This window comes from Alexandromys fortis, unplaced genomic scaffold (genome assembly GCF_014885135.2).
Source record: "Alexandromys fortis isolate MF-2015 unplaced genomic scaffold, M_Fortis_MF-2015_v1.1 scaffold_100_3062768_6864082, whole genome shotgun sequence".
In the NCBI taxonomy this organism is placed as follows: domain Eukaryota; kingdom Metazoa; phylum Chordata; class Mammalia; order Rodentia; family Cricetidae; genus Alexandromys; species Alexandromys fortis.
Genome location: NW_026067993.1, coordinates 1,606,435 through 1,633,038, shown reverse-complemented (window position 1 = coordinate 1,633,038; position 26,604 = coordinate 1,606,435). Strand labels below are relative to the sequence as shown.

General features: G+C 40.5%; 1 long non-coding RNA gene across 1 annotated transcript in view; it reads left to right on the top strand.

Annotated features, from left to right (window-relative positions):
* LOC126512298 (uncharacterized) overlaps positions 1-19,901 on the top strand; it is a 66,846-nt gene extending 46,945 nt beyond the window's left edge. Inside the window, exon 6 of the long non-coding RNA XR_007594997.1 lies at positions 19,241-19,901. This is a non-coding gene — a long non-coding RNA (uncharacterized lncRNA). The remainder of the gene's footprint in view (positions 1-19,240) is intronic.
* The last annotated feature ends 6,703 nt before the right edge of the window (positions 19,902-26,604 follow it).

Sequence of the window (26,604 nt, the reverse complement as noted above, 5' to 3'; positions counted from 1 at the left end):
ATTTTCACACTACTGGATCTGTAAAGAGTTTTGTTGTAGGCAGAGTTGGTTTTTTTTTTTTTTTTGTGCCAGCATCCACTCTCATATAACCAACATGGAAATTTAAGAATAATTATAAATTCTTGGCCAATAGCTCAAGCTTACTACTAATTAACTCTTACAGCTTAACCTATTTTTTACTAATCTATGTACTGCCCTGAGGTTCGTGACTTTTACCACTCACCTATTTTGTATGTCCGATTAGTTTTCCTTCTGACTGATGACTCCTTTGACTCAACCCTTCTTTCTCCCAACATTCTCAATCTGGCTGTCCCACCTATACTTCCTGCCTGGGTACCAGCCAATCATTTCTTTATTAACCAATGAGGGTAATGCATATTTATAATGTACAGAAGGAATATTTCATAGCATTTTGTAGCCTCTCCTCACTTAATGAATAGTTGAGGAGCATTAGTGTCATTTCAAAGCCTGATGAAGTTAAGCAGTGAATGCATCAGAGTGGGACTTTTATTAGTTGGGAGAATTTTGCTGTTTTATTTTCTTCAATCTCATTGCTTGTTATAGAGTGATTTAAGTTATCCATAACCTCTTGCTTATTTTTGTTAGACCACATATCTAGAATTTCATCGATTTCTTTTTAGTATTCAATTTATTGAAATGTAAAATTTAAAGAACAATTCTAATGATTATCTAAATTTTATTGTAAAGTCCCCCTTTTTCTCTTCTGATTTTATTAATTTTAGATCCCCTTTTTTATATCTTTTCCTTTGGCTAGTTTGGATAAGAGCCTATGGATTTTGTTTTTCTTTTCAAAGACCAACTCTTTGTTGATTCTTTACATATTTTGATTTCTATTACATTAATTTCTGCCATAAGTATATTTTAACATGTGCTGACTCTCAGTTTCACTTGTTCTTGGTTTCCCATGGCCCTAAAGTGGATTGTTATTTCTTTGAAGTCTCTGAGTTGTAATGTAGGCTCTTATAACTATAAATTTTCATAGGACTGCTTTCATTATGTCTTATAGGTTTGGGTATGTGGTGTTTTCATTTTCATTTAGCTCTTGAAATTTTCAAAAATTTCCTTCTTGCATTTTTCAATGATTCATAATTCAACAGAGTTTTTTTTCAATACCCATATGTCTTTCAATTTCTGTTGTTTCTCGTGCTACTGATTTCTGGTTTCATTCTATTGTGGACACACCTTTCAGTACTCTTAAGTTTTTTTCTTCTATAAAGGCCAATATTCTTGATTCTTGTTTCTTTTTTCCTTTTCCAGAAGGAAATTCTATGTTTTTGAAAAGTCCTGACATAGCTATAAATTTCACATGGGCTTTCTGATGTCTCTGCTGTTCAGAGATGTGAAATATAGTTGTGGAAGAGAAATATGATAGCCTGAAAGGTAATGTTTTAGTCAGGGTAAATATTCTGATTTCTGGATCCATACTATTTCTGTAGGAAGTACTTTTCCTACCAGGCTACTGGGCAGATTCTATGGAGCAGAGAACGGTCTTTATCTGCAGCATCTTCATTTCATAGGCAAGGAAAGAATGGCCGAAGAGATACATTCACAATTGACTTAATGTATGAGACTTAGTTTTATTGAATGGGGAAGCTCAGAAAGTTGGGGACAGAAGCTGATACCAAATTAGCTTGGAAGATGCTTACTGGGGAGCAGCTTTAGGGTTGATGCCTATGGACAGGATGAGGCAGGCAGAGAAATACATAGAGAAGGAAAGAAAGCCAGAGCAAGGAAACACTATTGCCTGGTGTCTTTGATTAAAAGACTGAGAAGTTCTGGAAACAGAATGGTTCAAATGGTCAATCAGAATTGTTCCAGTTCATGAGATCCAAACCAGTACAGTTTTATAGCAGAGTGTCCATGGTTTCTTTGAAGTGAGTCATACCAAGAGGAAAGTCCCTTAAGTCAAGAGCTCCAAATTTCAAGCATCTGACAACTCAAAACCATCTGTGAAATAAATCTCAGCATGTGGATTGTTAAGATCATTCTCAGAGAAAGATCAAGGCTTTGGTTCCATACACCCTTCACCTGAGGCTTTGAATACTGTGTCTATGGGCTGCTGGGATAATCTCTTCATACACTTCATGAAGATGTATCTTTGTACTTCCTAACCTGCCTAAGGCACCTTCTGATTTGTTTAAATAATAAGTTGAATGGCCAATAGTTAGGCAGAAGAGAATAGGCAAGGCTTCAGGGGAGGGATAGACACTCTGGGAAGGAATCTGAAGTGGGAGACTCACCAGCCAGGCAGCTCAGAGGAAGTTGGATATATGGAATCAAGGAAAGGTAATGAGTCACATGGCAGAATGTAGATTAACATAAATGGATTAATTTAGGGTTTAAGAGCCATTTGGGAACAAATCTAAGCTAAGGCCAAGCTTTCATAATTAATAAAAGTCTCCGTGTCATTATTTGGGAACTGGCAATTCAGAGGAAGTCTGACTATAATGGACTATCAGCTTACAAGTGGCAAGACGTGGACTTGAAGCTGTGAATCTCTGATTTTTGTGCCTTGTTGTTATTTTTCTTTTCTGTTTAGTTTCTAAAGTCTTTCTTAAGAGTTGCTGATTTGAAGTTGTTTGTGATTTTTAGCTATGAGCCATTGAACTGTAGAGAGTACCACATTTATCTTTAGCTTTAATCACTAGAACTAAGGACTTCAGGTGTATCCTAAAAAGGGTTAACATCATAGCTAAGGAACAGAATGTGTATTATCAGGCTTTCATAGTTTCTCTGTAAACTTCATAACTTTAAAGAAAATCTGCTTACTTTCTTCTCCCTAAAGCTGTGTGCTGATAAATGACTATCCTGGGGGCTTTTATGATTCTTCATCTTTCATGTCTACAGACACTGCTCTTCATCCGATGAGTAGCGAGCCAGAATCCTCCAAAATAATAGACTACTTGAAGACATGAAAACCTTGCTGTAAACTCACACTGGCCTCACCAAGGACCTGAATGCAGGCTTATACCTGTTTATGTTATTGTTATGTTTATGTTATGTTATTGACCTGTAGATGTCTTGTTTATTGTCTGCACACTTACTTAAAGGCCACCTCTTTGGAAAGATAAAATGATTTAATACACAAAAACCATTCAGCCACACCTAGCTTATGCATAGTTCAAAACTCAATAAATATTAGATGTTAATTTTTATGACTTTTGAGCCTGCAATGAAATCTAAAATATGCACCGTACAGCTTAGAGGTGTTTTAAGTGACATCCCCTGCCCAAATGTGCCTCTGTCAACTGTGGCTGAAGAGATCTATGTTCTTAGACTTCTTAGTGCTTGTTCCACACCATGACCTTTGGGCTAGAGTTCAAGGGACCAAGAAAGGGAAAATGAAAGTGTATCAAAGTCACTCAATGGGCAAGGAGTCACAGGGCTTTGGGCTAGAAAAGAGCATAGGAACTATCTCCAGGACCTCCTATGGCATAGAAACTATGTCCAGGACCTCTTATGGCATCTTCAACAAGGGCAACATCAGAAATCCATAGCATTCTCTCCTCAAAGTGCAAAACAATCCATCATGCCCACAGCCAGTTGTGTTGGACCCTTATTAACTTAGGACAAAACCCAACTTTGGAACATCTGCCTAGTGTTCCCGTTCTGTTCTATGGAACCATAGAGAAAAAGTTGGTTTTCTCTCCTTTGAGATCCTGTTTCAGATTCCTGAAGCCCTACTGCAGCTGACAGCTATAGAGTGCAGTTGTGTGTCTTAAACTGGCTCACTTCAAAGGTTGAGTTGTGATATACAATCTTTTTCTTTCTTTCTTTCTTTCTTTCTTTCTTTCTTTCTTTCTTTCTTTCTTTCTTTCTTTCTTACTTTCTTTTTTTGATTTTTCGAGACAGGGTTTCTCTGTGGCTTTGGAGCCTGTCCTGGAACTAGCTCTGTAGACCAGGCTGGTCTCGAACTCACAGAGATCCGCCTGCCTCTGCCTCCCGAGTGCTGGGATTAAAGGCGTGAGCCACCATCGCCCGGCTTCTTTCTTTCTTTCTTTCTTTCTTTCTTTCTTTCTTTCTTTCTTTCTTTCTTTCTTTCTTTCTTTCTTTCTTTCTTTCTTACTTTCTTTTTTTGATTTTTCGAGACAGGGTTTCTCTGTGGCTTTGGAGCCTGTCCTGGAACTAGCTCTGTAGACCAGGCTGGTCTCGAACTCACAGAGATCCGCCTGCCTCTGCCTCCCGAGTGCTGGGATTAAAGGCGTGCGCCACCACCACCTGGCTGCAATCTTTTTCTTTACCTTGGTGGCCAGATACATGATAGAGGTTTAGTTTGATCACTAGGTGGGCTGGCTCTTGTAGATTTGTCTAATAAATCCGTTCTTTATCTGCTTATCCAATGCCACTTTTTAAAAGTCTTTGTCTGTGTTTGTGCTAGAGAGTACCATCGCTCAGCATTTATCCAATTCTTCCTAATGTTGTTGTCCAGGTTGGTTTTTGTTAACTTGGCACAAATCTAGATATATCTGAGAAGAAGAGAATCTTAACTAAGAAAACGTCTGCATGAGATGGGACCAAAGGCAAGTCTGTGGGGGCATTTATAATTAGAGATTTATGTGAGAGGGCCCAGTCTACTTTGGGCTCTGTCACCTGTGGGCAGGTGGTCCTACGTGCTGTAAAAATATAGTCCAAGCAAGCCATGGAGCGTAGACCAGTAAGCAATATTCCTCCCTGGCTTCTGCTTCAGTTCATGCTTCCGGATTCCTGCTTTGAGTCCCTGTCTTGACTCACCTCTGTAATGGGAAGTGTGAGTTGAAAGTGAAATAAACCCTTTTCATGCTTTTGGTCAGGATATTTTATCACCTTAATAGAAACTCTCACTAAGAGAGTCCTTGCCATGCTAGTCTTTTCACGTGGGATAGTTATGAGCTTAGTTCTTATCATCTACGCTCTGGGGGACTTAAACATTGAGATGAAGACACAGGGATGAATTAGATCACGTGACTATTGACTGTGTAAATCTGCTAACATTTTTGTCAGAATAGAATCTGGTGAAAGCAGACGTTGTGAGGAAAAGCAGAAGAATAACCAAGGCGACTGAGGCAACAAAAAGAGACAGATATTTAAATGTGTGTGTGCACCAGCTTTTCCTCAAGCTTGTGTGAATAATCTCTATGCCTCAAACACGGGAAATAGCATTTTGTGTATATGTTGCAAATAACCAGTGTTAACTGGCATAGACTGAAGGTTTAGCTCCCACCCCTTTTCCCATTTGCTCTGCTTTCCCTTGTTCTTTATGCTTGTTTCCATCCCTCTTTCCACCCTAGCCCTGGAAATTGAATGTAGGCCTCACATATACTAGACAAGTGCGCTAGCTAAGGGCTGTACCATGGAGCTATATCTCCAGCCATCTAGTGTTCTTTTTTTTTTTGATTTAGCATGCAAATAAAAATGCACATTCTTAACTCTCCACATGTTTGCGCAATGGGTATTTAAGTGAGACTCAGTTGGGTTCACTGATAGGCTGCCTTTCATCTACAAAGGACTTTGGGCTCTTATTTGAGGAACCAGGTCACTACCCAGTAATAGCCAAGTGCACTTTACTGTTAAAATGACTTTGATCCAGAATGAAATGATGCCACATTTTCTCAGTGACTTCAGATTTGGGCTACAGGATATTGGCACAAAATTTGGAGTTTACAAGAAGGATATGGTATTGACTTGAGCTATAAACACAGGAGAAAGTGGACAAAGGAAAACCATTCACAGATGGAGCAAGGGACCATGGAAACAGACAGGAGACCCCTGACATGGAGGAGGAGCTTGGTCCTGCCTCCACTTAATGTTCCAGCCTTTGTTGACTCTCTATGGAAGACCTTATCCTTTTGGAAGGGCAGGTGGAGGGTAGGTATAGGGGGTGTGCAGGGGGTAGGGGGTGCATGAGGAAGAGTGGGAGGAGGAACTGTGGTTGGTAAGATAAAATAAATAAAATTAAATAAAGTGACCTCTGACAAGAGGAGCAGCAGAAGGAGCTCCACTGTGATAATTGATGTCCCTTTCCTCAACACCTTTAGTAGAAGGCCTTCAAGAATGCCCCTCAAGAGATATAGGACTCAATATAGACCAATCGCCTCTGTTTACCTCTCCTTCCCTTCTTTGGTTGGTATTTCTGTTATGGTAATATTTCCTTATTTCATCATAATGCATTGCACATAACTAAAGAAGATACATATTTAGATTAATATTATACTTGGATTTAATGTCAGCTTGACTCAAACTAGAATCACCTGAATACGGAGCATCATCTGAAGAATTGTCCTGATTGATGTGGGAGACCCGCTAGGCTTTGGATGGCACCTCTGGTAGCAGCTGGATTAAAAGGCTATTTCAGAAGAAAGTTAATCTTGCTTTTTACTTGCTTAGCCTTCCCCCTTGCCAAAGGGTTGATTTTCCCTCTTTCTGCTGCTGCTGGTGGTTCCTTCCCTGACAGTGGAACCAGTTTCCCAGCTACCGTTGTAGAATATAGACCAGTACTTTTTAGGGTGTTCCCGGGCTCCTGGTGCCAGATTGGGAGTACTGAGGGACCCCCTTTTTGAACTGAGTAACTACTGGTCATCGCTCCCCAGTGAGAGACAGTTATTCTGGGACTGCTGCAGCTATTGAGGCACTCAGCCTTAAGGACTGTGTATCAAGTTCTCCACATCCCAGATGTGGCTGTCATTATTTTAATGCTAACTTAATAAACTCTGATTACACACACACATATATATATATACACACATATTATATAATATAAAAACATAAACACACACATGATTCTGTTCATCTAGAGAGCCCAACTGAAACAACTGAGTAGATGTTACATGGACAGCCTGGGCTTTGAGTTTAGTGCCATGATTAGATGGAACTTTATGCTGCATTATTAACCAACATTCTACCAAAAATATAACAGTGAAGTTTGCCAAAGACCAAAATGACTCACTATAGCAAAGCCTGCTAGTTTTCCTTTTAATATAAATTTTCTCACTTTTTTCTGAGTATACACCCAAAGCAATATTTTTAGTGTTATAAAGGTTATCACATGACTAAATTATGGTCAGTGAAGTAAGAGCAGAAGCAATAAGCCCTCTTCTGGGCATGGCCCATGATTTCGGTCCTCACACAATCCCAGTCCTCACATGGTCTCGGTCCCTACAGGATCCCTTTCTTAGAATGTTTCTGCAATGCTGTGATGATCATGTCTCCTCACATATGATAGCTTTTTTCTCAGTATTTGCTGCCGTTTGCAGAGAGCTCCAAAGGCTTGGGGCAGCAGTTCTCAACCTCCCTAATGCCCTGAGCCTTTAACACAGTTCCTCATGCTGTGGTGACCCCCAGACATAAAATTATTTTTGTTGCGGCATCATAACTGTAATTTTGCTACTTCTATGAATAGTAATGTAAATATCTGATATGCAGGATATCTGATATGTAGTCCCTGTGAAAGACTTGTTTGGCCCCAAAGGGTCAACCCATGGGTTGAGAACCCCTGGCTTAGAGGACAGGAATGTCATAGTTTAGGCTGGATAACAAACAGTCCTTCACAAACAAACTTTAATGACCTCCTTTTTGATGGTTAAAGCTGCTTTCTCTTGTAGTGTCCACCAACTCCCTTTTACTCCCTGCCTGCTCAGTCACTGGTGCTCAACACAACTATAAAGGTCATTCAAAATCCGGACTTGGGATTTACCTCCGGAAACATTCCATCCATGTCGCAGCCCATACTGGTTGCTTTGAAGTCAACGCCTAACACATTTTCCCTCTTTATTCTTTCAACCTTTCACACATGTGTACAATGAAATATGACCATATACACTCCCTCTCCATTTCCTCCCTCTTAACTCTTCCCATATATCTTCCAACATATTCTCTTCTAACTTCATCTCTTCCCCCTCATTCCCTTTCTCCTCTTCTTCTTCCCCCAACTCTGATTAGTGATGTACTTATGTTTCTAGGTGTTGGCCCATTCACACTGGAATGTTGGAAACTGGCTAGTGGCCACACCTTCAAATTAAAGCTATCTTCCCTTCTTCATCAGCTATTAATCACCAGTAGGCCTGCAGTAAGAGGTGGGACTGGAGGTCTTTTGCCTTCTATAGGCTGGAATTTTGGCTGTCTTGCCTTTGGGTAGGTCTTAGACAGGTAACAGCAGCTGTGTGAGTAAAATAGCCATGCTGTGACCAAACAGTGATACTCATAGTTCTGTTCCTCACCCTCCAGCTATGTTCTCTTGCCTTCTTTATATGATGTTTCCGAAGTCTTGGTAGAACTGGGGAAAAGATAAAATTGTTGAATTTAGGGGCTGAGCACTCAGTGTCTTATTCTCAGTGCGTTGACAAGTTTTGTAGATCTAAGCAGTTAGGAATACTTGCTGCTCTTGCAGAGACCCAGGTTCAGTTCCCAAAACCCCTATGACTTCTCACAACCTTCTTTAAGTCTAGATCCATGGGATCTCTTTTTGACTATGTGAACACCAGACACACATGTGGGGCACATATGTAGTTGTAGGCAAGCACTCATACACATAAAGATAAAATGAAAGAAAAGAAAGGAAGCCATGTAAAATATACATCCAGAAGCAAATGTGACAACATGGTCATTTAGACAAATAATAACATCAAGTTCTAACTTAGGGTTATGACTTCTATAGCCATGGATGCTTGCTCAGTATTATAGTAGAGGGCATGGCGTTCCCTCCTGTGCAGCAGGCCTCAAATTTAATCAGAAAGCAGTTATTACCCCATATCGGTCACGTCACTATTGTGTCAGTGGGCACTTCTTGCCTGCAAAAATTGTGTTGTGGCATGCCTGGTCCAGTGCTGGGTAAGACTATTGGTGCCCTTCCTCACCCAGAAGCCTGTATAACAGCTTATATCACTATGAAAGCTAGCTAGGAAGAAGGAAGCTTTTCTGCCAGTGTGGGATTGATAACTGTATGTTCTGCAAACAAAATACACGGTGACTTCAGCGGTAGAATCTCATCATGTAGTGATTGTGGGAAGCTAAGGGCCATGACAACAACCTGGGCTGTTTTGGAGACCTCCAGGGCCTTTCCTTGCCAGTAAATTGTAGGACAGTGTCCCACACCTTGTCCTGTGATTTTTGTTTAATAAGCCATGTCTTCTGGGAGTGATACTGTCCACCCATGGAGTGTACCTCTGTTTGAATTCATTTTTAAAAAGTCATGTTTTGAAATTAGCTTGCTAATTTATACGCTTCCCTAAGGGTTCTTCATATTTGCTTAGTTTATCACTTAGTATATTTAAAGTGCATTTCAAAATTCTGCATCTGTCCCCACTCAGCAGACGATCAGTTGCTTGAACATGCAGATCATTTTGCCTTTTTTTTTTTTTATTACTGCAGTGCCCAGAAAACCCCAGTACTGCCTGGGTGTACAGTACATCTTCATTTAGCACGTCATTGATTTCTTAGTCAAGCAGATGAGAAGTCAATGGCTGTGGGTAGTGTTCCTTAACACAAACGAGAAAACTCATTCTGAGGTTGAGGTCTTGGTGTATTAGAGCATCTTCCAGTAGCACTTGAGGTGCCCTTGAAGAAAAACTTAAAATACAGGAAAAGTTATGCTATAATTTCTGACGTCTCAAGCACTGTTGAACATAAAATAAAATTCATGCTGGCATCCTGGAGTACATCGATTTTTAATTTTAATTAATTTTTGGAGTCATGTTCTCGTTTAGCCTGACCTGGCCTCAAGAGCACTATGTAACTTAGGATGGCATTGAACTCTTGATCCTCCTGTCTCTATCTTTCAGTGTTGAAGCACTACAGCTTGCACTTTGATTTTTAAACAATAATTATTCTACCAGGAAGATATACCTCCTCTGGGTGATATTCTTTCTTCTTGCCTCAACCTTTTAAGTGTCTGGGATTTCAGAGTGCACACCAGGCCGAGATGTTCTTCTGCTCAAAGTAGGGTACAAACGTGTTTCTGAGCAGGTACACTTGCCTGAGCAAAATTGCTTTGAGTTAAAAATTCTCTCTGTGAGATTTTTTTTAAAAGAAGAATCATTTCATTTCCCTTTTCTTTAGGAGATATTTTCATGGTTTTATAAAAGATTCATGGTAGAAGGAACTTTTAAATACCGACCTATGTCACCCAATCATTAAATTAATTCAACATTAATTGAATATCTCTTAAAGTAAAGGTGCTGTGCTAAGTATGATAAGACACGTAGCAGTAGAGCAGAAACATACGGCAAGTGGAGAGAGTCCTAGGGAATCTGCCACAGCCCCTTTAACAGAATGAGCTGCCGTTATCCACTACTTGCTAATGTCTAGAACCTTAACTCTATTATTGTCAATGCAGAAAATAACCCTGTAAAGGAACTACATTGTTATAGTTAAGGAAATAAAAATTCTGAACGGCTGAATGACTTGCTCAAGATTGCAAGACACACTGCCGTGTGATTTGAATATTGTTTTCTTTGAATTCCTACAGAGCTCCCCATCCCCAAACACTTGTGCACCACAGCGTCTAGGCAAGAGTCTAGAATGTGCCTGGGGGTGTCTGTTGAGTCTTAGCATTTCCATCTTAGCACGTGTGTGTGACAATCATCACGGGTGTTGTAACCAAAGGAGTGGTAAAAGGCAAGAGATGATGCCCCTCATGAATGGAGGAGGTGGAGGTGTCCACCAGGTAATGGCGTTGGCTTTGGGGATTTAGGACAGAACTAAACATTTGTGGAAATGGACCTGGAGAGCAGCCATGGCTTCTGCCTCAAGGGAGGACCTGTTCAACAGAAGATGAGAAAATGTGTCCTACACCAGCAGTCTTTACTGATGGGCAGACAGTCTAGTGACATTTTCAAGATGGCAGAACCACATTTATCCATGTCCCAGTAATTGCTTTACATGTATGGGAGTGTACACTGGGGGTGAGAAAACTAAAGCCTCTAGGTTAGGCAGCATTTTTTTTTTTTAAAATAATGCTTTTTAAGACTGCAGCCAGAAACATTGTTTCCATACTTTCAATGATTTCTGGTCGGCCACAACAGAAATCGAGTAGTTGCAACAGACTATATTGTTTAACTCCCCAATCTTTACTACCGCTCTTTTACAAACATGCTTTAGAAGCATGTCTCATAAGGCGAGGGCTGCTGCTGTTTACCCAGCATCCCCTTTGTCTGTTCACGTGTTTAGAGATGATGAGTGCTATTTACCCAGGATCCTCTGTGTCTGTGCACTGTATAGATGGCAGTGCTGCTGCTGTTTACCCAGGATCCCCTGCGTCTGTGCACATGTATTATGAGTCTCTCCATTGTTCATGTGTCTGCTCGCTGTTCCACACTTCATCATATTGCATGAAGGCTTTAAGCTAACAGGTACTGGATTAACGTGGAGTAAATTCAATTGACTGACTGATTTGGGTATATAGATATGTATTTAGCAATGAAAACGTCCCCCAAGGTAGAGGAAAATTAGATAATTCCTTAGATAATTCATGAAGAGAATTTCTCAGTTCTTCCCTCTTCACTTTGAAGATGAATGCTATATTGTTAGAGAAAGTTTGAGAACACAGAAAAATATCTTTTAAAGGATCAACTGAACTAAAACCATTGTAGTCTTTCCTTTTACTGCTGAGTCTACTGAGTCCTTTCTTTTTTTAATTTTTATTTTTGATTGCTTTATAAATAATACCATTCAAAATTTCCACTTCCTCACCCCCTCCCATTTCTCGCTCCCCCACTCATCCTCCCCGCTCTCCTTCCAGTCCTAAGAGAGGGCAGGGTACCCTGCCCTGTGGGAAGGCCAAGGCCTTTCCCCCTCCATCCAGGCTTATGAAGGTATGCATCCAGATAGACTTGGCTCCCAAAAAGCCAGTACATGAAGTAGAGACAAATCCCAGTGCCATTATCATTGGTTTCTCAGTCTGTCCCAATTGTCAGCCACATTCAGAGGGTCCAGTTTGATCCCATGTTCATTCAGACCCAGTCCAGCTGGAGTTGATGAGCTCCCATTAGATCAGACACACTATCCCATTGGGTGGACCCACCCCTCGTGGTCCTGACTTCCTTGATGAGTCCTTTCTTTTTACTCATTTAAAATAAATTTATTATTGTGTGTGTGCATATGTGTGTGTGCATGCATGCATTTGTGTGTGCATGCATGTGTGTGTGTGTGCTGTGCAATTGCATGCTATAGTGCACTGTGAAGGTCAGAGGACAGCTTTGTGAAGCTTTTTCTCACCTTTTACCTTTATCTTGAGTTTCTGGATTGTGCAGCAAGAGCTTCCCTGATCCATGATTTCACTCATTTTTAATGCAGACGTCTTTGTTAGCAGAAATACATTTAGTATTTATTTTTAATATTAAAAACAATAATGCTATTCTATGACTTTCAGATTGTTAACACCCAAGTGCAGTCATTCTCAACTGGTTGCAAACATCAGCCACATATAAACTGTGTTGAGTATATATTTCCATGTATGTTGGTAAGGGAGAGGAGGCTGGATTACCAGTGTGGGTACCATCTTCTCCCTTCCCCACTCTTGGTGGAGTCTAGTTTGTTACCAATAGTCACTAGGAAAGAAAAGACAGTGTAACATGGTCAGTAGCTTGCCCGTGTGGCTGTATCTTGAAACCATTTGGAAACATTTCACAAACTCTTGATGTCCAGGCAATCTCCAACTCATTACATGAAAATTTATGGGTTCAACCAAACATTAGTAATTGCTAAATGCTACAAGTGATTTCAAATAAGCGATGGGAAGAACCCTGACTTGGGTGTTTGAAACATGATTCCAAACTCAAGTTCTGGTATTATTGAACTAAACACTGGAATGTTTCAATGAGACGTCATCAGTGCGGTCTGTTCCCTTCATGTGTGTTCTGGGTTATGAGAAATGCCTGGAAGGCTCTAAACTCATTTCATTCCAATTTGGGTTTGCTGTTTGCATAGGAGACCGCCGTGGGCGACTCTATCCGCAGTGAAGTCTAGAGTTTGTGAACTCGAGAAAATGAAAACTATATGGAAAAGAGAATAGGCACAGGACAAGTCTGTCTGGGATTGAATATGTACAAAGTAGAACTAAATGAAACAAATCAAAATGCCAGGTCTGTTTGAATAGAGCCCTCAGGCATGGTTATCCCCTGATCCCTCTGCAAGGACAGGCTTGGACCTCTTGCTACCTAACCTTATCTGTAAGATAAACATCTCTTTTCCTGGATAGAGAAAGAAGGAGCCAGAAAGGTGGTTAAGAGGGGAGTATAGGAATAAATGAGGCCTCTGTCATTTGATTTTGAGCTATGGATTTCCATTTGACAGCCCCAGAGTAATTTTATTTACTCCAGCACTCAGTGTAAGGCCACTGAATCAGTGACAGTATTTTTGATAGAAGTTGGAAGGCTAGTTTGGCTACAGTCATCTTTTATGTCCCATTGGCTCGTCACCAGGGATGAAGAGTTCAAAACTTTTCAGGTTTTCTGACAACTTGGTTATAATCCAAGTATATTGTTGTAAAGTTAGAGTACATAACCCTATTAACTTATTAGCTCCTATTAATATGTTCAATTTATTTCACTCCTTAGAGGAAAAGGACACTGACATACGAATTTAAATGATGCTTTGGGGGGATCAGGTGCTAGAGGAAGAAAGAGAACAAGAGTGGTGCTTGCAGGGGAAGGAAGACAGAGAAGAAGACTGGTGCTTGCAGGGGAAGACAGGCCTATTACCATAATTGAAGGGTGAATCTGGGAGACTGCATAGATAGGGTTTCACTCTCTGCATGTTTTCTTCTTGCTTTCTACTCCAATTCTAAACATGATACTCGGTTATCAGAGAAAACCTGAGAATTCAGGAAAACATTCAGTGAAACCAACTACACTACAATCATTCTATAAGCTTTCTTTCTTTTTCTTTCTCATATATAGAAATTTTTCTCTTTATTCTTTGAAAATTTCATGTCCTGTTTACTTAGGTAATATTATATCCTTCTGGAGTCTTTGATGGAGTTGAAGAATAGATAGTTATCATAATAGCTTTCCTTAGTTATGAAAAAAAATAAAGCAAATATAAATATTGTAACTTTAATTCTTGGTTGATATTTGTTTTGTTATAGGAAATTTTACTATGTTAAACTTAAAACTTTCAGAAAAGCGGAGGTGATCTGGGATTCCTCTCTGTATGCTGTGAATATATTTTATTTCTATTGATTAGTAAAGAAGCTGCTTTTGACCAGTGACTTAACAGACTATAGCCAGGCTGGACGAGATATATAGAGAGAGTAGTCAAACTCAGGGAGAAGTCATGTAGTCACCACTGAAGGAGACAGACTCCAGGGAAGTTTACCNGAGCTGAGAGAGAGAGAGAGAGAGAGAGAGAGAGAGAGAGAGAGAGAGAGAAGGCAGAGTCAAGGAGACTGCATGTAGCCCGGCCTGAGACAGATGCGGGAGACACGCTGGGGACCAATGGAACTTTACCTGGTAAGCCAAAGCAAAGTGACGATACACAGACTGATAGAAATGGGTTATCCAAAGATATAAGAGCTAGCTAGCAATATGCTTAAGCTATTGGCTAAACAATATTTTGCAAGTAATATAGTTTCTGAGTGATTATTTCATGGTCTGAGCAGCCGGGAATTAATGAACAGCCCTTCCCCAACATGGGTTTTCCTCTTTTCTTCAAGGGGTGGGTCCTCTACACTAGCCCTATCAGACTGATGGACCCTCTTTCTGACCCCATTCAACTTTAAACTTCCTTAAAAGCTCAACTCAGTATAGACACACAGACACTGAGTTTTGACATATGAATTTTGGAAATATATGGTTGAATTCTTATTAAGGATCACTTGCTGCCATTAGGAGGCAAGAGCGGTAGATACCAGGCTCTGGTATCAGGACATGTTTTCAGAGCATGTAGACAAAACCATGGGGACAAGAGAATCAAAAGCAAGGTTTTGGAATGGTGAGTTGTGTTTAAGCTTAGCCAGAGCATGAGATTCACAGAGAGATGAGGAAAGCAAGTTGAGAAGAGAGATGAGGGCAAAGCTCATGGCTAAAGAAACAGCATGAGGCTCACCTGACTTGAGAGCAGTTAAGAGACGCTGAAAATTTTTGGTCTAGAGAATGACATGGGCAAAATATGCCCTACAGAATCTGCCCATCCTTCTGAAGTATGTGTTAGAGTAGGAGGCATCAAGACAAGAGGCAGGGAGGCCAGTGAGGAGGCCACTGAGTCATCAAAGATGGCTTCCTCCAAAGGCAGTTGCTTTGCTTCCGAACTGTGTTGACTTCAGGTCCAGGTGGTGTGAGTTTAAACATGACGTGTATCCCCAAATAACTTGAGGAAAATGACCATTTCTCTGGGCTTTTGATTCTTCTAGAGCAATATGGGCTGGTGAAAGTGTTATGACTGAGTATTAAATGAGCCCAAATACCTAAGGTATTTAGGAAATCACTGGCATGCAGTGATGTGGAGATGTTTGCTTATATAGTGAGGGTGGAGAATCAAAAAGGGAAAACTTGAAATCTGCATGCTCTTTTTGTCTCAACTAACATTAAAATAAAAGTTTTTACCAATGAATCCTGCGGTTTCCACTATATATCTCGGACACTCCCCCTTTTGTTAGCAATTAGTTTTCCACACAGTCTGTCCTGCTTTGACACTTTTTGACCCTGCTGAGAGAAACCAGAATAGCCCTCCAGTATTCAAAAATACCTATAGGCAATCAATAAAATCTTTTTGACTAGGTTGTGCAGCTGTTCAACACATTTACATCTGTACCAAATAAGATATTTAACTAGAAAGCTGAAACTATACTAAAAATCTTATTTTTGTACATTCACTTGAACAACTAGACTGTAATGAACCAAAACACTATAAAATCTGTGTATGAATATAAACACATGCGAGGTGCATGCAAGAAGAAGCCATTAGAGGTGTTATTATTGTGATTGAAAATATTGTCAAGTTGAAGTTCTTCTTCATGAGGCTTTCAACTTAGCGACTCACAATTCTATATAATCATGGCAATAATCCATGCTTTCCGTGGATGGTATTTGGACTCAGTTTGAGTGAGTCTGTGTTTGGATGAATTATGTAAAATCCCCAAATCGTGTGTTTTGTAAACATGAAAAAGAAAGTGATTCCAATGGATGGGAAAAGTTGTTCCAAATTGGGAAAATGGAAAATCAGGGCCAGATGGATGTGTGTTGGAAAGCTTAAAGTGCTCGCATTGTCAACAGTGAGCTTGCATCCTCTCTCCTGTCTTAAAGTGAAGGAACACCTTTTTTTTTTTTCTGGATCCTGGGCACTGAAGAAAGGGCCATTTAGTTGTTGATTATTCATCATTTTATTAACTATTTATAAATAAGAACCTGGTGTGTGCCAATTCTGTGGTACTTTGGGAGCTTCACATACTCGTAAGCTAGATAGAGCTACAGCTAAGAGGTTTAATAATGAAATCCGACCCATGGCTTTATCAAAGGGGATACTGAGGTTGAGTGTCAGGAAGTCGTAGCACCAGAACCAGGCTTCAATATTCCCCTGCTCAAACTACAGAGGTGGAAAGAACCACAGGACAGCTGGTTAAGTCCACAGAAACATGGCTTCACTCTTTCCAGGGTGGCCAGAGGAAAAGAAGATTATGGTTGCTGTGTTGGGATCTTCCTAATTAGAACTCACAGCTAAGGAAGCGAGTCCAACTTTTCACTCCTTCTAGCAACTTCCAGCTATTGTGATCATAGCCACCTTCCCCTGAAAGCCTCATTCATGGTTTACTTTACTCATAAATATGGTGTGCTAATATTTCTCTCACAGTAACACTGATGTCATGTCCTGGGGTATGGTGAGGAGCATATTACCTGAAGCATGACCAGCCCAGCAAATGGTAGCATGATCATTAGTGTCTGTAGGCAGCAGAACGCTCAATGAATGGCAGCAACCTATTATGCCTACAATAGCCATGGCACAACACTGTGCCCACCCTCAAGGAATCCCCAGTCCAGCAGGCAAGGCTAGAAATACATAAACACCTTTTTCCCACAGAAGATTATGCTAAACTAAATGAATGCGCCAAGTGTCTGGAAACAGAGGAGCCAGGGAACAGACTTAACTTTCTCCCTGTTCCTAGTCATGGTCTATTTCTTCCTGGAGGTGGAACTGAGTAAACGTTTTCTCCTGGAGTTGGTACGCTGGATGGGAGGATTTATTTTAGGTGCAGTGCACAGTTTGGGAGGAGGTATAATGCACACTGAGCTTTATTTGTTCATTCTACAGTGATGAATATGATGATTTCTACTCCCCGTAATAAGAGAGCTAAGGAAACAATATCCCCTCTTTGGGAAATTTAAATTGGTTCAAAGGGGGTCAGCAAAACAAACCACCACCAACAAAACAGTGGGTGAGATGTGACTTCCACAGCTAAACACAGGCGCCTCAAAATGGATTGCAGATTGAGGTGCCGGGTTTCACGCTGCCACCGACGCTGCTCATAAACAGAGCACGGAATGAACACTATTGAATGTCGATGGCAGAAAGCTGCCGATGGGAGCTGACATCAATAGACACGAGCAAGGCTCTGGCATAATTAATGTCGACCTGTCACCCTGTTGGTGCTTGTTGTAGACAGACAAAAGCAATTCAGTCACTTTTCCTGACAGGCACACACAATCTTAATTAATGGGTTAATGACTTTTTATTTGTTTGTTTTGGTTAATGATTTTTAGGAAGAGAGACAAAAAGGTAATGTAGAGTTGTGAATATGGGTTGGAAGTTCCATTCTAAATTTGAGAAAGGTTTTTTTTTTTTGGTACTAGGTTCCTGGTACCCTTCTCCTTCTTTCCTCCCTTCTTCTTCTCCTCCTCCTCCTCCTCCTCCTCCTCCTCCTCCTCCTTCTTCTTCTTCTTCTTCTTCTTCTTCTTCTTCTTCTTCTTCTTCACTTTTTCTGTTGCTCCTGATGTGCTCTGTGAACCAAGAAGAGAAGTCAGGACCGAGTCTTGTTCTCTAAAGGAGGGAAACTATGTCATCATTTATTTCTGCTTCCCACCATTAAGTGAGAAAATTAGGAGAGAGAATTTTTCAGGCTTCTGAATGGGCCTTTCAAATTTAGCAAAAGACAACTAAACCCAAAATTTAACTAACCTGAAGACACAAAACACTCTGTTAAACAGACATTTCCGTTCAGCTGGGGTGATGGCTCACAACTAGGTTCACTTAGTCAGAGTCAATGGGTGGTCAGTTTTCCAGATTAGGTTGGCCTGAGACCAAGCATAGGGAGACATACCTAGGCTGTAACAGCTGAAGACCCATCCCCAGTAGGCATCACAAGTCTATAGTCAGGGGATCTCTAATTGTGTAAAGTGGACAACTCTAAGCATGAGCACACATGTAAGAATTTATTGCCCTCTATTACTGACTATGGATGACATGCGACCAATTCCCTAATGTTTTTGCCATGTAGACTTTGATGTTATGGAAGTAACTTAGAATTGCAAGCTAGTATACCCCTCTGTCCCTTAAATTTCTTTTGTCAAGGTGTTTTATAATAACAAGATATAAAACTGAGGTAGATATTGGTACCAAGAAGTGGGGCCACTGTGATAAACTTGAGATGAAATTGATCATGCCCCCCCATTTTTGAAAATGTTTTGAATTGCAGCATAACTGAACAATGTCATAAAATTCATCCACATGGTACTGAACTTGAAGGCGGGGAAGCAAGACTGAAGGTGTCAAGGAGAGAAGCTGAGATAAAGTATTATGCAGAGGGCTTTGAAACCATCAAAATGGCCCTGTGAGGTCATTGTCATAAGCTGTGCAGATGAAGCCTCAGCAGAGGCAGATGATTCTATGTGAGTTCCAGGACAGCCACAGCTGTTACAGAGAGAAACCCTGTCAAAAAAAAAATGAAGTCTCAGTTGCAATAGAGATCTCAAGATACGAGAGATGCTAGGACCATGAGACATCTCCCAAGGATATCTGTAGACCAGGGTAGAGCCAGCCTAAATCAAAGAAAAAAATTGTGTATACTGCATGAAGTAGAGTTAGACATGGGTTACTCAAGCACTTTGGGGAACAACCCATTTCATTATGAGTCCAGGTACCAGACATGCAGCTCCAGGATCTGGTGTTTTCAGTGCTAGATTTTGATTTTGTTTTAGTGTTATTTGTGTGTGTGTGTGTGTGTGTGTGTGTGCCATGATTCTTCTCGTTTGAGATACTAATATTTTTTGTCTCATTATAGGTTGGAAGTATCTGAGTTATTTTTTATTTTATTATATAGGAGCTCACAATGAAAAGATTTTGGACTCTTATAAAAATATCATGTGTATGGGTATGTTTCTGCACATCGGCATATGCGGCACATGCATGAAGAAGCCTATGGAGGCAAGGAGATGACATGACATCTGATACCCTGGAATTGGAGGCACAGTGAGCCACTATGTAAATGCTGGGATGAGCCTGGATCCTCTACAAGAGCAGTAAGCACTGTAAACTCTTGAACTCTCTCCCCAGTTCCATATGTTGGGTTTTTTTTTTAAGAAGATGGGGACTTTAAAGTTATACTGTGTTTTATATTTGAGGTAAACCTGAGACTTTGGGGAAGGGATGGATTATAATAGGTTAGAAGTGATGTGCTTATGTGTTTTGTTGACAAGGGGGAGTCTTCCTGCTTAGCTTTCACTGTGGTCATAACCTAGAATTGCTGGCAATGGCATCTGAACAAGGAGTTGTATATTGGGACGTGTCTATGGGAGATCATCTTGATTAAATTAATTGAGGTGGAAAGAGCTGCCCACTATAGGTGATGTCATTTTGTAGGAAGCAGATTATGAAATCTACAGAGATAGAGAAGGCAAACCAATCACAAGCATTGAATGCATTCCTTGCTCTCTGTGCCTGATCATGGATGTGATGCGATCTTATTTTTCACACTTCTGCTATTGGACTCCATGCTGTTGATAGACTACAGCCTAGAACTGTGAGATGAAATAAACTCTGTCCCCCTCAAATTTTCATTTTAACAGGATATTTTAATACAGTAACCAGAAACAAAGATGAGTGAAAATCCTGTGTGTTTTTTTTCTGGTGATTATCTTTGCGGTTTTATTCACATTCTCATCTCAGAAGTTTTGACTTGTATTTGGATTCAAGAATCAGAACATCACACCTTCCAGCCCAGTTAATCAAGATCAGGGAATAATTTTGTTTTCAGCTAAAGCCAAAGTCACTTTCTCATTCTTCCCAGCGTCTAATGAAGTTGGCTACAAGTAAAATTAGGTAGTCAATTCAAAGAAAAAAAAAAGAGAGGCCTAGGAAATTTTACTCAACTTCTACCTGTTCTCTCCAGGAGGGAGTAGACATTCCTTTTCAGAACCAAGACAGTCTCAGGTTACCAACAGTAATCTTGCTCTGGGACCAGGACAGGTCTCTCGTCATTGATGATCCTGTGCTAGGGGCAATGGTAGGCAGGCCTCAAAATCATTGGTGACTCCCTTTGTAAGGGAGGCATGCATTTAATATTTCTGTTGCTTATACACACTACACAGTGACATAAAGGAAAAAGAAGATTTAATTTATTATTTAATTGTGGTCCTTGGCTTTATAAATTAAATTATTTTATATAGTAGGTAGCACATATACAGTTTCCTAATTACTGAACATTGTATACATATTTTGTTCTTAACAAATCATTTATCCTATTCATCAACCTTGTGAACAGTCTTACATTATCATTGTTATTATTTTACTGGTGAGGAAATAAAGGCATAGACATATTTAATAATTTCTATAAGATCATGTAGCCTATAGGAGGCAAAGCAGCACCAAAAGACCAACTGTCCAGCAACAGTGTGAGTGTTTTGCCACAGTATTAGAGCATTTGGTTTTAGTGTTGAGCTCTATCAGCAATGCCTGGAAACAAATCCTCAATAAAGACTTGAAAGGAACTATCAAAACTGTCAGGTGAAAACTGGGCACAGTAACTCCTATGCACCTTGGAGGATGCATGCCATGTCTGCACATGATGTGTGTGTGTGACAGATGTCATATATCCTTTAAATATTGCAAATTTAAAACAAACTTAAGCAGATATGGACTTCTATATTGTGGGTTGGACATTGTGTCTTGTACCTTTTTCTCCACAGCCTTTGCCGTGTTGGCTGTACTATTCTTTATTGTGGGAATCACACAAATGCCAATGGAGGGCTTCATTGGGCTAACTTCTGATGAGTGAACCCTGTGTTCCAGGCACTGAGCTGGGTGTATGTGGAAGAGTCTCTGAATACAAGAAAAGAAATTCAACATAATACTTACTCATAGACCAAGGAGACCGAGAGGATATACAGCGTGTTAAAATGTTTTCCAAGCAAAGACTGTCTTTGAAAACACTCTTCAAAGAAATGTATTAATGAGGATAGCAGTAATAAGAGTAATAAAATGAGCAATGAAAAGAAAATAATGGCATATGGCGAACAGGAGAATGTTAGTGTGTTAGGAATAGCTATAAATGAGACTAGCTGAAGGAGCAGCACTTTAAACAAGGTGCAGTACGTTGAATCACGCTCCCCCCCCCCGAAAAAAAAAACCACATCCACTGCTAATCTCGGAAACTTAGAAATATGTGACCTTACATGACAAAAGCAGTTTGCTTATGTGATTAGATTTTGGGACAGGAAAATTGTCCTAGACTATCTTCTGAGCCGAATGTAGTCACACGGGTCTTTAGGAAGGAGGAGGAGCAGCCAGGGTTCAGAGAAGGAGCCCTAAAGCTGAAGTGAAGGCTGAAGTTATGGAATGAAGAATGCAGGGGACTTTATATGCCGTAAAGAGAGAAAGCTAGTCTCCTCTGGGAACTCGGGTATAAATGAAATTTGGTTTAAACCTTGAATTTAAGCCCCCCCTTCCCCTAGAACTGTGTAAAATTAATTTAGAGTTAGCTTAGGTCACTAATATTAAGCTGTTACAGAAACATGGAAAGCAAATAGTCATAGATTGATGTATTTCTCTCTTACATGTGGATGAAATAGTAGGTGGTCTGGGGCCACTCTGAGGGCTTGCTTGCTTTGCTGGTTGCCAAGAATCCTGACTGTTTGTATTTTGGCAATTTTCCCCTCGAAAGGTGTTGCTTTTATCTGTGGTCCATAATGTCTCATAAGCACACATGTTTCAAGCAGATGGATGAAAGAAGATGAAAATAAAAAGTTTGATCTCTTCTCTTTAGGAAATATTCCAGATATCACACATATCACGTCTCACATAGTTTTGAGCAGAATCTTATCACATGGCCATGCTGTGGGAAAGGTGAGCAACTGGAAAACCTCTTTTTTTTGTGTGTGGCATTCTGCCAAACTGAAAGCCAGGAGCTCTGTGATCAAAGAAGGACTGAGCCGGAAATGGAGACAGCTAAGCTAGTATCTTACCAACTTGTTACTCTTGAAAGAAAGGGAAGAGCATTTACACTTTATGCTCAGAATACTAACGATGCCGATGTGAGGGAGATACAAGGAATGATAAAAGTCACATGGAAAACACTTGTCTGGTTGACAAAAGGTGGGGGCATTTATTCACTTTTACAATGTCGGTGACTTAAATTTAGAGATGAATATTAATAATGTCAGAATTGCCATAGGATATCAAAGACAGAATAGATGATTTCCAAGTAGCTAGAGAATATTTGGCTCTTTTCTTCAAATGAAAGCTGTACTGGGAGAAAAGAAACAGGAGTTTTATGAACAGGAAATGTAAAACATGTTGGTAGAAGCGAGTTCTAACAAGACCTTGGGAAGAGCTCAGCAGTGGAGGGAATCACTGACTGACGTGTCTGGAATTCTGGGTCTCATCTAAACGCCACTGTAAAGAATTTCTAGCAAGCTAGTTATTACTACAAATATGAATAAAGTAAACAACAATAAAATGGAGACAGTATGAAAGACAGTAAGCCAGTAAAACATTTTCAAAGTTGACAAGATTAGAAACCATCATTAGGAACAACAAAGACCAGTATTATTAATATTCCCTATCTTCAAACTCATATGTAAACAACATACCAACTGTGTAGGAGAATCACAAATATTTTTTCCAATACACTAAAGCATCTTCAAAATATATGAAGCAGCAACCAGTTGAACTATGACAAAATAAGTTAATACCTAAAATCAAAGAGTCTTGAAAACTATTAGCTCAAATAGATACAAAACAGCACAGACATAAAAGGTTTAAATGAAAGCAATTAAAAGGGTATGTGAGGGCTTTAAATGCACCTTCACTAATCAAAGTGAAGGATTTTTCAATAGAAAAATTTATAAGCCATCGACAGTACAGCGCTATCTCGTACAATTTAGTGGAAAAATAAAAGCACCGAGAAGAAGCTAATGCCATAAAGAATAATAGCATTAAGTACAGGAGAAGAAACAGGTAGGTGGGAGCTGGAAAGGTGAATATGATGGACTGCCACTAAATGATGCTGGCAGCATCAGTCAAGAAACAAAAGCGAAAGAGCAAGCATATGATCAAGCAACAGAAGTCAGAAGAAGGCGTAACTATAGGTAGTGATTACAGGTGCAGTGTTTAAGGAGTAGATTAGAGAATGATTTCAGATAGGATGGGGACAGCAAATGCTATTAATAACATCCATAAGCTGAAAAGCCTAGATGGAATATATCAATATTTGTAAGAAGTCCTATATTTGTCAGGAAACAGACAAGAATTTAAGGTTTAAAAAGTGTAAGAAAAGTATAAAATAAATTGAAGTAGTTGTCAGGGATCTTCCTTCCTGCATTTACCATCACACTTCCCGAGCCGATCTTGAAAGTTGCTCTTAAAAATGATCCATTCTGATAGCCACTGTGCACTAATTGTGCAAGACAGTGAAATTCATATTGACATTTTCATACATGCATATGATATGTTTTGATCACGTTTGCCCAGTGACCCCTTTCTTTAACATGTTGTCTCAGGCAGTGAAAAAACTGAAAAGTCAACATACCTAAACGCTGTCTCATATTGATTTTTTTTGACTATAAGGAATATTCTCCCTGAAGAAAATGACAGGCTATTGTTACATTCAGATGTACATATGAAAATCTTAAGAAAGTCAGTGGTAGCAAACTACAATCATGTATGATTTCATCCTGTTACACAGAAGGCTTCCATATCAGACAAGCAATAATTTAACAATGTTAATTCACTAAGGAAATAAATCCTGTGCTTAAGTTAATAGAGGTGGGAAGTTTTTTGGGTAAAATTTAATTTACATTTATACAAATTTTCCAAAACTAGGCTTAGAAGAGAATCTCATTAACTAAAGGATATGGTTAAAAAAAACAAACAAACTTCCAAGCATCTTATTTTCCTAATTTAACTTTTAATTAATTCTTTGTGGAGGTCACATCATGCACCTTGACCCCACCCATCTCCCTGTCCCTTTGCATCTACCCTCTGCCCTTGAAACACCCCCTCACAGATAAAAACAAGATGAAATTTAAAAGATAAGATAAAAGAATAAAAGAAAGAAAGTCTCCTCGTGGAAGCTGTAGTGTGGTCTAGTGAGTCACACAGTATACACTTTAGTCCATATGTCTTTACTTGCAAGTGTTCATTGCAAAGAGCTGGGCCCCTGTTTTCTGCTACATTATTAACACTGGGCACTTGCTGGGCATCCTCGTGGATATCCTGCTGTTGCTATGTGTCATGGATATCCTGCAAATTTGGGTCTGCAGGACTGACTCTTCACATACTCTAGCGATCATAGGTGGGGTGGATGTTGGGGTGGGCCAACTCACGACCTGGTTTTGGTCCTGGATGGTTGTTGGGTTGGTCAGCCCTCCAGGTTTCTCTCGTTGTCATTACCTGGCAAGCTCTCCAGCACTGTCTCAACCAGCCCACCCAAGGCAGCCTGCAGCAAGGGGTGAGGCCAGCTCTCCTGCTTTCCTACCCTCAGGGCTGGCTCACCCTCACTTGCACCACCAGGACCAGCTCTAATGTGTTGCCCAGGTGAGGTACAGGGGTCAACCCTCTAGGGTACTGTAGCTGGTGTAGGGCAGGAACAGCTCTCCAGGTACCATAGCCTCATGGCCAGCTCTCCCTCCTGCCTCAGACACTGAGGGGTGGGTGAGGGAGCATCTCTCCATTGCTCATACCTCCATATATGGCAGATGTGGGATGGGGCCAGATCTCTCATGCTCAAATTCCTGGGGCCAGCTCACCTACGCCCCATCAATGGGGTCAGGGCTACTGTGCTGCCAGCCAAGGTAACGGGCCCACTCTCCTGAGTGAGCACCACAATCAGATGGGGGGCAGGGTCAGCTCTCTTGCCCACCACAGGTGGCAAGGGACAAGGGCAGAGAGCATCTTTCTCTTGCCCACACTAACACATGGCAGACAAAGGGTGCAAAGCCAGCTCTCCCACTCATACAACCTCAGGGTAGGCTCAGTTGTGCCTCTCCAGCAAGGGTCAGCATTCCTGTGATGCCCAGGTGAGGCATAGGGACCACAAAGCATCTTTTTAAGCAAAGAGATTTTAGGCATATTTCATATAAGATAAGAAAGCTTGTATCACTCCTACTAATTAATCTATTAGAAAAAATAAGAAACACAATGTGTTATTAACATTGGAAGGGAGCAGTGAGATGATATAATCGTTTATGGAAATGAGTATGATCTTCTACGCTATGTCATATAAAATTAGTATAGCTCTTTTTTCTTTATAAAGTCATATATTCATACAATGCATTGTTGTGATAGTCACCTCCCATTACTCCTATGATTTCCTCTCCTACTCCTGATGATATTTCCACCTTGTCCCCTTTCAACTTTGGTGAGTGTGTGTGTGTGTGTGTGTGTGTGTGTGTGTGTGTGGTGTGTGTTCAGTTCATTCACAGGTAACCACTGTTACTGTGAAGTCATGATTGCAATGTTCAGGTCATATCAAGAAGATAATATTTCCTATCCTTCATCTTCTACAGCCTTTCTGCCACTCTGATGCAGACTGATGTAGGAGAGACAGAATTCATCTTACCCAGATGCTGACCTAGCATGTAATACTAACCTGCCAGTAAAGGTATGCCTACTGATGCAACAGTAGCATGGCTATTTGGGAGATAGCAAATGACTTCTTAATTCTTTCGAGGCCTTCTCCAGAGTGGGGAATACATGCCTTGGTACAGCAAACTTGGTCAGACACATGGCTGAGGGAGTCTAGTGCTGATGTTATGCCAAATGGACTATCTGCCTTCTGAGTATTTAATATTTTTTTTTAATTTTTTTTATTGAGAATAAGAAAAAAAAGTTTCCGCCTCCTCCCAGCCTCCCATTTCCCTCCCCCTCCCCCCACCCTTCTCCTCCCCCCACTCCTCTCCCCCTCCCTCTCTAATCCAAAGAGCATTCATGGTTCCCTGCCCTGTGGAAAGTCCAAGGTCCTCCCCCCTCCGTCCATGTCTAGGAAGGTGAACATCCAAACTGGCTAGGCTCCCACCAAGCCGGAACATGAAGTAGGATCAGAACCCCTTGCCAGTGACCTTGGCTTCTCATCAGTCCTCATTGTTCGCCATGATCAGAGAGTCCGGTTTTATCCCATGCTTTTTCAGTCACAGTCCAGCTGGCCTTGGTGAGCTCCCAATAGATCAGCCCCCACTGTCTCAGTGGGTG